The sequence below is a fragment of the Bombina bombina genome, chromosome 3 (genome assembly GCF_027579735.1).
Source record: "Bombina bombina isolate aBomBom1 chromosome 3, aBomBom1.pri, whole genome shotgun sequence".
In the NCBI taxonomy this organism is placed as follows: domain Eukaryota; kingdom Metazoa; phylum Chordata; class Amphibia; order Anura; family Bombinatoridae; genus Bombina; species Bombina bombina.
Window position 1 is genome coordinate 844,964,422 of NC_069501.1, and position 18,006 is coordinate 844,982,427.

Genomic DNA, 18,006 nt, shown 5'->3' on the forward strand with positions numbered 1-18,006 from the left:
ACAAGTTGTCAGCCTTCCACAACACCGATGGGGAAGTGTGGTACGCTGCTGTTGGTTGTGGATTAGGCCCGGTCTTAAGGCCTAGACCGGAATGCAAGTGGTTAGTTTAACTTGCGGTCCTCTGTGTTTCCGAACGATCCGCTTCCAATGTGATGCCTCCAGCAGATGTGCTAATGATAGGGGTTCATTTTTCGCTGTTTTAGAAAGCTTTCACATTTAATTGCTTTGTCCCCAGCAAGATTCAGCACAGAGCTCCAGCTACATGTGACTGATCATGGCGGCAGTCGACTCCGCCCCCAATTTGTAATTATTTTAACTAGGTAGCTATTAAATAGTTATTAACTATTTAATAGCTATTGTACCTAGTTAAAATAAATACAAAGTTGACTGTAAAATAAAAATAAATCCTAAAATAGCTACAATGTAATTATTAATTATATTGTAGCTATCTTAGGGTTTATTTTATAGGTAAGTATTTAGTTTTAAATAGGAATAATGTAGTTAATAATAGTAATATTATTTAGATGTATTTAAATAATAATTAAGTTAAGGGGGTGTTAGGGTTAGGTTTAGGGGTTAATAACTTTATTATAGTGGTGGCGACGTTGGCGGCGGCAGATTAGGGGTTAATAGATTTAATAGGCTATGTGGGCTATGGCTGTTTAGGGGTTAATACTAGAATAGGTTTATTGCGGTGTGGGCTATGGCGGTTTAGGGGTTAATAATTTAGTTATTACTTGCGGTGTGGGCTATGGTGGTTTAGGGGTTAATAATTTAGTTATTACTTGCGGTGTGGGCTATGGCAGTTTAGGGGTTAATAATTTAGTTATTACTTGCGGTGTGGGCTATGGCGGTTTAGGGGTTAATAATTAGGCTTATTGCGTTGTGGGGGGTTGTCGGTCTAGGGGGTTAATACATTTATTATTAGGAGTGAGAGGGGGGATTGCGGATATAGGGGTATACATGTCGGGCTTATTTTTGGGAGGCAGGTTAGACAGTTATGGGAGATTTAAAATTGTTGCTACTTTTCTTAGGCGCCGACAGTTTCTAAAGAAATTGACAGAGTGCAGTTAAAATAAACAAGAAGCCCTTAGGGGCATCTTGCTTATTTAGTTTATTTTAACTGTTAGCTGTCAATTTCAGACTATCTACTAAATTGATATTTTTATTTGTTGTTATAACATTTGTTGTAACATTTGGGACATATTGTGGGAAGGATGGGGAAGGGATTCATAGCATATTTAGTGTAAAAAAGTGGCTTATCTACCCTAATATAGGGCAATACAGGACACAGCTCCTAAATAGATTTTCCCCCTCCTCCTCATATGTGATAAACAACCTAAAATCAGCAACATTGAGGTACTTTATACAAGTCACAGTTACAGAGTTGTGTTTTTAACTATTTTTCTGGCACGCTAGATAAATGTTTTATTTCTACTAACTACAACTAGTAAAAGTTAAATTTTAAGTGGAAAAATATAAACTTTATGTGTAGAAAGCGCATACTTTTCCCTATTCTATTAATAGGGTTTTTTTTCTTTGATTTAAATGTTGTAATATGCTATAAGCACGCTCCCAGCCAGTAAACTCTTTCTATATTATAGACAACAAGGTCAGCTGGGAGACATTAGCATTTTTGCCTTTTCCAGCAATTCTGGTTTCACTTCCCTTTATTTTGTTATATACGAATAAACCTGCAAATGCAAATTCTCCTACATTTTTATACTATGTTACTGGTATAACAAGTGAATGAAAATACATTAATCTAAAAACAATTTTTCAGTGTACTGTCCCCTTAAGGGCTGACCAATTATAATATGCATATGGCATATATAACTTAGCCATGATTAGGAAACTTGTATTATTTACCATTAAAATTTTACTTCTTTACTGTATCATAACCTGCATATATTTAAATAAGAGCCATCACAGGACAAATAATATTACATAGTGATATGTTACAAGTGTATATTAAAATTAAAAACAACTCTAAAAATGTTTTACATACATTTAATAGCATACAGCTACTTAACCTTTCTTTTCTCTTTTCTCTGTTCCACAACTCTACATAAATCTTACACATCCCCACATAACAACATACTTAAATCAACCTATTAATCACATGCCAGAAAAACTCTCTTTAACTTACCAAAACAATCACACTCATCATCACACTTACATATTCCATAGTTTACTTGCAAATATGCACACAGTTAACAGCTTTACCCTGATTAATTACCAGTCAGAAGACACAGATAAAAAAAACAAATAAAAAAAACAAACAAACAAGAAATACATAGAATGCATATCCTAAATCTTTCACTGAAGGCACTCATGACAATGTATTCTGAGGTTTCAACATAAAGATACAGGACACATTTTATAAATGCTCTATCTCTGTAAGGAAAACATAAATTTATTAGTGACAGAATAACAAGATAAAACTATTTACTAAGTTTAAAATTTATTTTTAGGAGTGTCCAAAATTGTTTAGAATGGCTATTTGCAAACAATTTAAGACGTCTAACAAATAATTAGATACAATAATAAATCCTTTTAACTTCAGTGGGGAGCTTTACTAGTAACAAAAACACAGTGAAACACTTCTAAAACATTAATTACACAGAAAGGGTTTTCACATACAACGCTTTTTTTCAAGATACAGTCTTACATCTCACATTACAACATTATGTACAGGGAGTCAGATTTTTTTTTTTTCATAAGAGTTAAGTTAAAGAATCAGTCATAAATTATTCTCTGTCAGCAAACTAAGGCCTAGATTTGGAGTTTGGCGGTACCCGACAAAACTCTAAATCTAGCCGTAAGGTCTGTGAGTCAGTTTCTGCGCAGCGTCTTATGAGACTATTGCCAAGGGCTCTTGAAAGAAAAAAATATATATCTCTCATCACATTCCTTCACATTCAAGCAACAACAGACTAAACATTTTACCTTGAGCAAATCCCATATTCACTTAATACTTGTATACACAGGACAGCACAATACAATGCACACAAATAAGCATCAATCACTGAGTACTCAGCTCCAGTGACATCTATGTCTATATATATATATATATATATATATATATATATATATATATATATATACAATATGGTGCAAGACTCAAACTTGCATGGGAACTATTAACCCTTTAAATACCATACAAGACTCAAACTTGCAGATTAACTATTACAGTGCCAGACTGAAACTGGCAGAGGGACTATTAACCCTTTAAATACAGTGCAAGACTCAAACTTGCCTGTGGTCAGTGCAAGATTCAAACTTGCTCTATAAATTGTGCTAGGACTCAAACCCAAACCTGTCCAGGGGAGTTTAACCCCTTATTATTTCCCCTTAATGCCGGAGAGACCTTGGGTCCAAATTCACAGAGGGAAGCAAGAGATTTAAACACTTCTTCTTACTTACCCAGTGTTAATTCCATCTTCTGACACCAGAACTGTTAGGTTTGAGATCGCCGGGGTACAACTTCATTATCTTCATAATAATAATCAGTATGTTACTTATCACTGGAATTGAGTATTTCACATTCAAGGCCTTGGAGAGCAAGAATCAGACATGCACACACAATGGAATCTAAGTCTGCTCTAATTTATTCTTAGCAGGGCTGGATTATATATTACAAATCACATACATGTAACGACACTGAGGGTCTTCATACACACCCCCTATTACAAGTTAGGTAATACAACTTAACAGACATAAAGTCCTTTGTATAAGACTGGAGACATTCGTCCTTGAACAACGAGATAACATAGAAATGTAAAAATGCTCTTAGCTGCATGGTTACGTTAGATTTTACTCCCCGAAGAACAGATGTCATATAACAAAATACAGAAAAAAACAACAGTTCAATATCAGTACAACAGTTCATAATTAGTTCATCATGGCTTCTTAGATACAAAATGGCAGCACTATGGTTAAATATTTTAACAAAAACTGTACCAGTAAAGCTGACTTTCAGTTGTAAGTTCAGATAGACAAAAGCCAAGTACTGGAAGATCCACTTCAGGGCCAAGGGCTATAGTACCAACTCCTGGGCTAAAAGAAAGTAAATGCTGCTCCTGAGCAAATCTAAGGAAATTCCCGCTTCTAGGCTAAGCAAAGGAAAGGGCCACCTAGATTACCAGTTTTGCATTGCGGCTTTTAACGCTGAAAAAATAGCAATTTCAGAGAAAAAACAGGAACGAACTATTGGGAGTCATGTTGGTATAGCTATACCGCATGCATTTTAGCCTGTAATGCAACGTCAATCCCGCACTCAAAAAAAATTACGTTTTTGTGTGGGTATTTCATAGGGTTGGTATTACAGGTTGTGCGTTCAGGCTAAAATGCTTGCGTTTCAGCCTATACCGACAAGATCCATACCGCCATCTGAGAGCAGTAGTTATGGATTTTGTGTAACAAAAATGTTTCACAAAACTCATAACTAAACTGTTACAAAGTACACTAACACCCAGAAACTACCTATTAACTCCTAAACCGCCACCCTCCGACATCGCAAACACTATTTAAAAACGTATTAACCCCTAATCTGCTGCCAACCCACAATCAAATTTAAGATTGAAGTGGGTCTGGTTAAAATACACTTTCTTGATCTAGAGCTCTTTAAAGCATTTAATAATGGAGAATGTGTATTACAAACTACACTATTTAACAAGACAACAGATAAAAATTCCCATCTTACACTATAACATTTATCAACCTAACTATCAAAAATATGGGGTAAGCTCTTCACAGTTCCTGCAGGTAGTGCACAATAACACCCAGGATACCCGTAAACTAACTCAATTAGATGACATGTCTGAATTTTTATTTTTTTTTAAAATAAGTTTTTATTAGTGAAAATGATACAAAACCACATAACAAAACAATTATGCTCAACATAATAGGTAACGGGTTACATTCGAACGTACAAAGGTTAATTGACATTCCAAGAAAATCATGTCACCCATCTCAATGGACTAGCCTATAGTGTAGTCATTCATCAGCTGTGTATCCGCACGTTTCAAGTGTTATGTATTGGTTTGTCATGGGAGAAATTTTGTTTCTTTTTTGAGTATTTTGGATATCGTATGGCCATTTACGCCATACACATTGAGCCTGACAGTTAAGGGAGGTAAAATAGAAAACTTATATAGTGTGTATGCTTGAGAGTAATACTGGTAGGGGTAGACACTTACCTCTCTTTACAAGGGAGGGGGAGGTATTGGAGGGGAAGTAGAGGCATCAGAAGGGGGGGGGGAAGGAGCAGAGCAATGAGGGGCACCTCAGGCCTGGCATAGTGAGGCGCTTCCTCTAGGAGGGGCAAATAACATAGTCGCAGGAGGGTCGCTAGGTTTGAGGAAAAAGGGAACATCAAGCAGTTGGCTTTTGGTAAGTCTCCCAGGGTACCCAGATTAGGGAAAAGACGTCCGACTGTTTCCTAGTCCGGAAGACATAGTCTTCCATTGTTTTAACGTATTGCAGGTAGTCAATAACTGCCTGCCATCTTGGGGGCTGTTGTTTCTTCCAATTCCTGGTGATTAACATCTTGACTGATGTCAGCAGGTAGACTAGCAGATATCTCTTGTGCCTCGGCAGTTTTTTAACTCCCAAATGCAAGAGAGCTAGGCCTGGAGTGTCCGGAGTCGGGAGTTCTAGGACCTTGCAGACCTCACAGGTTTTCAACCAGAGAGGTCGGAGTCTGCTACATGACCACCACACATGGAGCGGGGTACCCATCTCTCCACACTCCCTCCAACATAAGGGTGAATGTTCAGGGCACAGAGTCCGAAGTTTGGTTGGCACTAAGTGCCATCTGGTGATGATCTTGAAATAGAGTTCATACATTGTAGCACAATGAAGTGCGGATTTAGTCAACTGTATCGCCTTAGTCCAGTCAAGTGTCGTAAAAGTTAGTCTCAACTCTGCTTCCCAGGAGGCCATATGTCTGGTTTTCACCAGTGTGGGAGGACCCATCAGGGATCGGTAATGGACAGTGAGAGGTTTGCACAGTTGGAGGTTAGCCCTCCATCTCATCTCCCAGACAGTAGGTGCCCTGAGTTTGTCAACTAGGAATCCCCATGCCTTCATCAGGGATCTTAGTCTCATAAAGTCAAACTCAAGGGGCCCGGGAATGTCGAATTTAGACAACATGTCTTGAGGCAAGAGAAGATTCTCATTCAGGTAGAAGTCACTCAGGGAGGTGACCTCTAGGGTTTTCCAGGGGGTCTGAAATGTTTTTATCTAGAGGATATCCAAAAAAAACTCATTAATCAACAATGCCAGACAGCTAAATTGATGTGACAAGTGGACACGATTGTTATGAGGAACAAGGAACTGGACAAATGCCTTAACTACATCACTACGTTTACTCCAGCTTCACAATACGTGGAGTCAGTGATTAAGGATAACTGGTCCATTATCCAGTCAGACAGTACACTTCCATTCCAAGAAACACCCAGTCCAAGGATGGTATATAAAAGGTCTAAAAATCTGAGAGACCTACTTATCCTCATGGATCCCACCCATTGTTATTGGAAGGGAACATGGCTACCTAAGGATAAACCTGGATGTTTCCGATGTGGCAATTGCATCACGTGCAACAGTATGGTCACAGGAAACAAATTTCATCATCCACACACCAATAAAGTGTTCAGCATTAGACACAGATTAACCTGTACATCTGAATATGCTATTTTTCTGACGATTTATTCATGTTCTCTTTGCTATATTGGCAAGACAACAACTTTGTTCAGGGAACGGCTTGCGAACATAAGTCGGCTAAATGCCAGGCTATTGTGAAAGGAGATTAAGACCAGCCTGTTGCGAGGCATTTCATGCAAGCTGGACACTCGATATCCTCATTGAGGACTATGCTAATTGATTATTTGCCACCCCTGAAACGTGGGGAGACAGAGCAAAAGCATTATTAAAGCTTGAAGCAGGCTGGATTTTTTGTATGGACACTGTGTCCCCAGGGGGACTAAATAGTAGTGTTGACTATGCATGCTGCTATTGTTAGTTTAGTGTTACACCACACTAGGCTAGTGTGAGTGGTTTTTCAATCAAGATCTGAAGTATGTTCTTACTAACTCTGGATTATAATACACTTTGAAGCTTCACTATAATATGGACTGTTACGGGTATCCGAGTCCTCAGTACCTCTATGCTATTATAGGCATATGTTTCTACCTACTTCCTAGGACATTAAATCTTTTGATATGCTGCTAATCTAGATTTTTGGCATTATTTAGTATTGATACAGTGATACATGTATAAATTGAAGAATGACCCGCTCTGCACTGGATGGATGAATATAGAAGATGCCGTCTGGATGAAGACTTCTGCCCGTCTGGAGGACGATGGATGTCGGCTCTTCAAAACTGTAAGTGGATCTTCAGGGGTTAGTTTTTAAGGGTTTACTGGGTGGGTTTTATTTTTAGGTTAGGGCTTTGGGCTGCAATAAAGCTAAATGCCCTTTCAGGGCAATGGGGAGCTTATGTTTTTTAGTTAGGGTTTCTTTTGGGGGGTTTGGTTGTGTGGGTGGTGGGTGTAAGTGTAACTTAGATTAGGTTTTATTTTACAGGTAAATTTGTATTTATTTTAGCTAGGTAGTTAGTAAATAGTTAATAACTATTTAGTAACTATTCTACCTAGTTAAAATAAATACAAACTTACCTGTAAAATAAAAATAAACCCTAAGCTTGCTACAATGCAACTATTAGTTATATTGTAGCTATCTTAGGGTTTATTTTACAGGTAAGTATTTCGTTTTAAATAGGAATTATTTAGTTATTAATAGTATGTTTTATTTAGATTTATTTTAATTATATTTAAGGTTAGACTTAGGTTTAGGGGTTAATAAATATAGTATAGTGACGGCGACGTTGGGGGCGGCAGATTAGGGGTTAATAATTGTAGGTAAGTGGCGGCGATGTTAGGGGCGGCAGATTAGGGGTTAATAATATTTAACTAATGTTTGCGATGCGGGAGTGCGGCGGTTTAGGGTTTAATATGTCAATTATAGTGGCGGCGACGTTGGGGGCAGTAGATTAGGGGTTAATAAGTGTAGGTAGGTTTGTCTAAGTTGTATGAACCTATTATAATTATGACTACTGGGGACACTCTCTTTAGGGGTGATCCTAAAATGGCATTTCCCTAGGATGTGCTTAGGGCAGCAGTGTCTTGAAACACTATGTTTAGGAGACTTTTTAAAAAAACATTCCTCATATGTTCACCCCATCTTATTCTGACCTTCCTACAAGTGCGTCCGATATATTGGATCCCACATAAACATGTGAGAGCATATATCACGTAACTGGAGTCACATGACAGGTGTTCCAAAATATGATGTTGTTCACCTGTTGTATGTGAAGTCACAAAGGTCGTTCCATGTGTAATAAATTTACACATATTACAACGTCTGTTGCCACATCTAAATGTACCATTGTTGTTTGGAGTTCTCAATTAGTTTTTTGTAGTTTATAAGATTTCCTAGTCCTCACAACTTTACTGGGAGCTAGTTTTTATTTTAGGGTCGGTGCTCTCCTGTAAACAATCCTAGGTTGTGGGGTTAGTGTTCTCTTTAGAATCAGATCGTTAAGCAATATTGGCCAATGTTTTTTTAAAACCCTGCTGACCGCTTTCTGATTTGAGTTGTACTGGGTTACAAATAGGGGCTGTCCCTCAATCTGACTGACCTCTTTTTCTTTTTTGGAGATTTTTCCGGAAATAAGGAGGTCTTTTCTATCTAGCAATCTTGCTTTATTATAGCCATATTCAATAAGCTCCGATGGATAGCCCTTTTCTCTGAATCTCACTTTTAGTATCTCAGATTGTTCATCGAAGGTTTCTATGGAGCTGCAGTTGCATCTGATTCTGCAAAATTGACTATATGGAATATTGACTTTCCAACTGCTGAGGTGATTACTAGAAAAATGTAAAAAATGATTGCAGTCTACTGACTTGAAAAAAGTTGATGTACTTATTAAATTGTCATTACCCCAAGTCAAAACTACATCCAGAAATTCAATAGTTTCTTTCTGGATGTTTGAAGTAAAACTTATACCCATGTCGTTATTGTTAAGCCAATTAACAAAATCTGATGCTTCTATGGGTGATCCCTCAAAAATAAACAAAAGGTCATCTATATATAGATGTATATTTCTTCAAATATCCCCATAAAGAGGTTTGCAAAACTGGGGACAAATCTGGTGCCCATGGCCGTTCCCTTAATTTGTAAAAAAATTTGATCCAAAAACTGAAAATAATTATGTTGGAGGATGAAGTTGATGAGGGTGATTAAGTATTCCTTTTGTCTGATAGGCATATAGATATCCCTCTCTAAAAAAATTGAGGTTGTTTTTATTCCCAAATTGTGGGATATATTTGAATAGAGGGATCCCACATCGCAAGATAACCATAGTAAATTTTCTTTATGACGTATGTGTGTTAATTTTTGTAGGAGGTCAGTTCCGTCTCTTATCCATGTACTCACTCAATTTATCAGTGATACTGTTTATCCCTGCTATAATCGGCCTACCTGGCGGGTTTAATGCATTTTGTGTAGGTGGTAATAGTAGGGGACACTAGGATGGTCTGGAAATAGATATCTTTTTTCTTTTTTATTCAAGATACCTTCTGAAGAGCCCTCCTCTAAGATCTTAATCAATTTTTTAGAAAATTCTATGGTGGGATCTTTAGACAATTTCTTATAATAATTGGTGTCATGGATTATTCGTTCTGCTTCTTTAATGTAGTCTGTATAGTTTTGGAGTACTAGGCCACCACCTTTATCGGCCTGACGAATGACAATACTTTTGACACTTGTGAGGCGTCTAAGGGCTCTTTCTTCATTCGGCCAAATTCTCTTATTTCCCGTGATATGGTGAGGGATGGTTTCCCAGTCATCCAAAACTAACTGTTGAAACAGATCAATATATGAGACATCGTCTTTAGGTGGATTGAAACTAGACATTGGGGAAAGTGAGGTATGAATTATTGTCCCAAATAATTCTTCAGTAAGTTGTTCAGGTTCACAATACAAAATAGAGGGAGAATGTCTTTCTTGTTGACTATTAAGTAGTATCGGGGTACCCTCAATGTTGTTTTTTCTAAGAGACTTCAAAGCAAAATACCTCTGCAACGATAGTTTTCTAGTGTATTTGTTAAGGTCAACAAAAAGATGGAATAGATTATGTGTATTGGGTGGACAATATGACAAACCTCTACCTAATATTCTTATCTCATCATTGGATAGGTTATGAGAGGAGAGGTTGTATATCCCTTCTTTTAGTTTTTTTAGTTTCTCTTTTTGGTTGGTTTTCCTCTGTATTATAGGCTGGTATAATGATCTGTACATAAGGCTAATAGGTGTCAGTCTCCTACCAGTACATTAAATAATGTGACCAGTATATTTACTATAACATACCAGCCTAGCCAGGTCCTCTGTATTATAGGCTGGTATAATGATCTGTACATGAGGCTAATAGGTACCAGTCTCCTACTAGTGCATTATATAATGTGACTAGTAAATCTACTATAACAATACCAGCCTTACCAGGAACTCTGTATTATAGGCTAGTATAATGATCTGTACATAAGGCTAATAGGTGCCAGTCTCCTGCCAGTGCATTATATAATGTGAACAGTATATCTACTATAACAATACCAGCCTTGCCAGGACCTCTGTATTACAGGCTGGTATAGCGATTTGTATATGAGGCTAATAGGTGCCAGTCTCCTGCCAGTCCATTATATAATGTGAACAGTATATTTACTATAACAATACCAGCCTTGCTAGGATCTCTGTATTACAGGCTGGTATAATGTTTTGTATATGAGGCTAATAGGTTCCAGTGCATTATATGATGTGCCAGGACCTGTGTATCTGCTGAGCTGGCATAACGAGCTGTACCTGTAGGCTAATATACTCATCTCCGTCTCTATACTGTGCCAAGATAAACACAGCAACATATGACTGTGTGCCCTGCTCACATTTAATTTATACTTTTGTTATGTTATGTTCTATCCTTTATCCTTTTTGTGGTGTTGCCTTATCTTATATAATTACCCCTAAATGACCATGGGGACAGTGTAGGTCAGTTCACCCATTAACGTGTTGTATTACTTACAGCCATACTGACTGGTATAGGGGGCTATTGGGGCAGTATAAGTCAGTTTAACCATTAATGTGCTCTATTACTTACACCCATTTTCTGTGTGTGTCTGTTTCTGTGTTTTTGTGTGTGTAAGCGAGTGTGTATGTATGGTTTCAGTTCATTTAAGCAAGTTTCTGTGTGGTCTATGTGTGTCTGCGTTTGTGTGTGAGAGTGTATATGTGTTTGTGTAGGAGACTGTGAGGGATATTTATCAAAGGTCTGGCGGACCTGATTCGACAGTGCGGATCAGGTCCGCCAGACCTCACTGAATGCGGAGAGCAATACGCTCTCTGTACTCAGCATTGCACCAGCAGCTCTTGTGAGCTGCTGGTGCAACGCCGCCCCCTGCAGATTTGCGACCAATCGGCCGCAAACAGGGGGGTGTCAATCAACCTGATCGTACTCAGCGATGTCTGTCCGCATGCTCAGAGCAGGTGGACATGTTATGGAGCAGCAGTCTTTATACCGCTGCTTCATAACTGGTGTTTCACAGTGGGCCCGTGTTTTCAGGTTTGCCAGAAACACGGGCCCTCAAGCTTGATAAATGGGCCCCTGTGCCTTTGTGTGTATCAAATTCATGCTTTTTTTGGGGGGGTAATGGATTCTTGCACCGGGGTTCTGAGGTTTCTAGTTATGCCTCTGAACAGACCAAACGTATACAGTCACAACCACCACAGGAAAAAAGCAGAATTTGACACTTATGTGCTTTCTAAATTTGAAACATACAGTACATGAAATTATAATTCAGATGGTCCACTATATTTTCCCCATTCTTTCTCTCTCTCTCTGTCACACTATTTTTCTGTGTTTAATTATGACTAGTTGTCATTTTCTGCAATTAAATGCTCTAAATCCTGGTTTCTCAATAGCTGGGCCGTGGCACAGTACCGGACCCTAACAGCCCTGCTGGTGGGACGCAACCCGACACGCCCCACTGTACTACCGTGCCCTGGTCCTGCTAAAAATTTACTGAAATCACATGATTTGAGAACCACTGTGTAAATTGTCAGTAAGATTATAGAAAAAAACAAAAATGTTCATTTTCCTCTAACACATACCTATACATATTAAAACCAGAGAAACTAATCATTTTTCAATGGTCTCTTAGAAAATAATAACTTTGATGCTGTTTATAGATAATGACACAAAGATATACATTTTCCTATGGTAATGTTTTGGAGTATTTGAGTATTTCTGCAAACAAATATTACTTTCTAAAAGAGCTTGGTCTGTTAAAAGAAACTCTGTGTGATGTGTGTGGGTACCTAACCAAAGAAGCATTACAAATGATACGTAAAAGCAATGAATACAGACACAGCAGACACCTTGCCCTTCTTACTGTCATTCTACAGCATTTTAAATGTGTTATCTGCTAAAGCTCCTATGAAGCAAAGAGAATACGGTAGAACTGCTGAGCATCAGCTCAGTAAGGTCCTGCTAGCTTCTATTCCTTTGTTTCTGGTCTCCATTTTGGCTGCCTGTGATGATGAGCTGCACTTGTTCTTCCTGCTTTCACTGGCCGTCCTTCCTGTGCTGCTTCAGTCCAGTTTGTTCCTGTTCTGAGCCTGCTTGAGCTGTTCCCTTGTTCCTTACCCATACCTCCCAACATTTCAAAATTCAAAAGTGGGACCCCCCCCCCCCCCCCTCCCCGGCAAAAAAATTAAATGTGGTGGGCGGGGCTTAAAAAATCATAAGACCAAAGTAATATAAATACAATTCTAAATAAAGTCATATATTTTAATACACAGGCAGCAAATAAAACACAAGCTCAAACCACTGGTATGGCTATATGAGCTATGTATTTAATTAGCCTTTGCAAAGACATTGCTAAAATTTTTTATCTTAATTGGACATTTAATAATAAATTATTTAAAACTGCTCTCTGCATTCCCCATTAATATTCTAGATTCTGGTCTTTAAAGTCAGCAAAAATGCACAGTAGTACACTACATAGCATACACTTACACATCCAGATACACACACACACACTACATAGCATACACTTACACATGCAGATAAACACACACACACTACATAGCATACACTTATACATGCAGATACACACACACTACATAGCATACACTTACACATGCAGATACACACACTATATAGCATACACTTACACATGCAGATACACACACACTACATAGCATACACTTACACATGCAGATAAACACACGCACACTACATAGCATACACTTATACATGCAGATACACACACACACACTACATAGCATACACTTACACATGCAGATACACACACTATATAGCATACACTTACACATGCAGATACACACACACTACATAGCATACACTTACACATGCAGATACACACACACACTACATAGCATACACTTACACACAAAGATACACACACACTACATAGCATACACTTATACATGCAGATACACACACACTACATAGCATACACTTACACATGCAGACACACACTACATAGCATACACTTACACATGCAGATACACACACACTACATAGCATACACATGCAAATACACACACTACATAGCATACACTTATACATGCAGATACACACACACACTACATAGCATACACTTACACATGCAGATACACACACACACTACATAGCATACACTTACACATGCAGATACACACACACTACATAGCATACACTTACACATGCAGATACACACACACTACATAGCATACACTTACACATGCAGACACACACTACATAGCATACACTTACACATGCAGACACACACTACATAGCATACACTTATACATGCAGATACATACACACTACATAGCATACACTTATACATGCAGATACACACACACTACATAGCATACACTTACACATGCAGATAAACACACACTACATAGCATACACTTATACATGCAGATACACACACACTACATAGCATACACTTATACATGCAGATACACACACACTACATAGCATACACTTACACATGCAGATACACACACACTACATAGCATACACTTATACATGCAGATACACACACACACTACATAATATACACTTATACATGCAGATACACACACACTACATAGCATACACATGCAGATACACACACTACATAGCATACACATGCAAATACACACACACTACATAGCATACACTTATACATGCAGATACACACACACTACATAGCATACACATGCAAATACACACACACTACATGGCATACACTTATACATGCAGATACACACACACTACATAGCATACACATGCAAATACACACACACTACATAGCATACACTTATACATGCAGATACACACACACACTACATAGCATACACTTATACATGCAGATGCACACACACTACATAGCATACACTTACACATGAAGATACACACACTAAATAGCATACATTTACACACGAAGATACACACACACTACATGGCATACACTTATACAGGCAGCACACATATACATGCAGATAAACAGACACTATATAGTATACATTTATACATGCAGACACACACATACTACATAGCATACACTTATACATGCAGATACACACTTATACATGCAGATACACATACACACACTACATAGCTTACATTTATACATGCAGACACACACACACACTACATAGCATAAACTTATACATACAGATACACACACACACACACACACACACACACACAAAGTTATAGATACAGATAGACACACACACTACATCATATATGGGTATCTGTAATTCATTGTATGGGGTCCTGGGGTTGGCAAGCACATTAGCTGGCAGTCTGCGGCTGCCACTGTTCGTTACCCTGGTATTAGCACTGCTCATTGTATAAAACTGAAGGCATGCTAGTATTATCACCAGGGGTTAGACATCATCACTACCAGAGGTAGGTTAGAGAGGTCACCATTACCCGTGGTCAGAGTGTATACAGCCTTCTTAATTCTTGCTTAACCCACACACCATTCCTTTTCCACAGGGAATCTAACAGGTATCTAACCCTGTCAGAGCAAAGTCAGCTGCTTCTGAGTATGGGCCCAACAGAATAAAAAAAAAATTTTTTTTTTTTTTTTTTTTAATGCCTGGGGCAAATCTGGACAGATGGCTAGCAACCCGGGACAGGGGGACAGACCCCTAAAATCGGGACTGTCCGGGGAAAATCGGGACAGTTGGGGGGTATGCTTACCTGTGTTTTTTGTATCCTGAAGCTTAGCAGCATGTATTCTGCTCTACGTTTACTGCTGCTCAGCAACCTGTTTTCTGGTTCTCTGCGTCTGTTTCTAGCCTTCTGCAGCTCAGTAACCTGTATCATGATTTTCAAACTTCTGTTCCTTGCCTTCTACATTCCATTAGCTGTGTCATGCTTTCCAGTCTCTGTATCCTAATGTCAAGCAACAAAGCATATCTAGATATCCTTGCGTTCAGCTAAGCTGATGTCTATTGTCAAATTGTGAATACCTGTGTATCCAGGTACCCAGTTAAGCATACGACTAAATTCTGGTGTCAAGCGTTATGGCTTAATTGTGTATCTGGTGTTTAGCTAAGCAATAGCATACCTATGTAACCTGTGTCAAGCATTAAAGTTTATCTGTATATCCTGTGGACCTGCTAAGCATAACAAAGCATGACTTATATGTATATGCATTTTTGTGATTGATGGCTGTCACATGATACATTAGGAATGAAAGTGTAACTAACTTTGAAATTTGTTAGAAACTGCTTGTTTTTCCAAACTGCTTGGGACTGGAAAAAGGTTTGGATTTCAGAATAGTTTGGAAGTTGTAATATTTGCTTATTTCTAGAAGGGATAGAACCAAGTGTAAACAATAATATCTTATGTTATTTAAGCAATACACATGTAAGCTAAAGAAGGTTTTATATAATTGTAATACTTTTGTATAGATAGTACCATCAGAAAGATAGCACAGTATTGTACTCAGAAAGGTATTAGTTGTTTTAAATAAATATAGACAATGATTTGCATTTTAGAACACAAAACAATGACACAGACAGAGAAGATTGTAACTTACACGCAGGGACAAATAGTGGTTTTGGATAATTCTATTTTTTTTAAAATATTGATTAAAAAGTTGGGATTTCAGAGTCTTTGGATTTTGGAATTTGGGAATCTGTACTTTTACTCGTTTGAAATTTAAACTTAGGGTCCCATGTATTATAAGGTGTGCGAACTTGAAAAGCTTTCCTCACGCCTTTGCTGCATGCGGACAGGGGATCTGTTCATCCGCTGGCCCGTATGCAACATTACACACTCCGCTGAGTATGTAATGCTGCCCGCCCCTTCACTCGTGCGAACAATCGATCGAGAGATGGGACTGTCAATCACCAAGAGCGAGTGAGCTCTCTGTGATTTCTCTTCATCGCCTCAGAGGTGGCGGAGAGTGTAAGAAGCAGCAGTCTAATGATGATTACTATGTTTATTACAATTGTATTATTTATCTGAATCATGAAAGAAAAATGTAGGGTTTCATGTCCCTTTAACTTTGACACAGGCCCCAAAAAAGGATCCAGACAGCAGGGGAACCTTGAGGAAGAAAATATCCTATTACTCCTGAATGAAGACAGAAGTCCTCTAACGATAAGTGAATGCAGGTTTTATTATTTTATCTATGGGGGATTCCATTTAATTTTAAATTAATCTTTATTTGTAAAATATTTTTTTTCTAACAGTTTTTTTTTAATGTTTTATAAAACATCAGGCTTAGGGGCTTTATAAATTAGGAGGGGGTTGTTTACAGTGTGGGACCCCCTGTGGTGGAGTGAATTTGAGAGGGACATTTTTACTTTAAAGACTGAATAGATTTTTTATAGCAGGGTTGTATTAATGGTTAATGATAACAAAGTGGGTAATTGCACTGGTGAAGGTCTTAATTGTTTTTAGGGTTAACGTGGACTGTCATGTAAGGGATTACTTGCATTTAAGGGCTTTTGCCTTTAGCTAAGGGGCCTGATAGTAAGGGGTTTTGAGTTTAAGGGGGCTCAGTGGCTTTGAGATTAGTTTTTTGTGTCTGCAGTTTTTGCAGTTATTTGCCTTTAGGATCCATAAATCTTTTTTAAAAAAGGCACAAATAGGAAAAAACGCACCAGTAAGTAGCATTGCTGCATCACTACAATGCTGTAGCAGATACTAAAGAAAATATAGCAGGTCGCTACCTGCCCCCACATACAACTACCTGGCTTCTACTACAATGTATAGTGCCCTAGGTGTGATCTTTGGTAATGTGCTACGTGTACAGCTAGTGATACTTATAGAGCTGAGCATGGGAACTGGGTCTGAGTCTTTTGTCTGTGTTTTCTTTCAGCCTAGTAAAGAAAGACTTTAATCCTAAACTTACCTTTAATAAAAATGTAACTTGTTTTTGCATGTCCACTTGCATATTGGTTCATTATTTCTTACCATGAAAGCACTAAAATTCATAAAGCGAAATTAAGCACCTTGAGATTTTAATAAATAATGTTTAGTTATGCGTAATAAACAACATTGCAGTATACTTTCATTATTTATTATACAGCAACCTTTTTATGTAATCTAGCTCTGAAAAGTGGGGATTTTCTCATGTTCACGGTTGACTTTTCCAGGCTAACCATGCTACATATAATTGTCTAATTGGATTTAACTGATAACAGCAGCAAAAAATGACCTTGGCCCCGTTGTCTGCAGACTCAAGCCCTGATTGGCTCGTCCAAATAAGGCAAGAGGTGGGTAGCGTTTGGCTCTTGAAACACAATTGCAGATTTTAAGTTTGTAAAATGTTTAGACTTGGCTTATATGCTATTCTATACCACATAAATGTCCCATTAATAAAGTAAAGGGATTAAATAACAGTATATATGTTTTTGGTTGTATAGCAAGG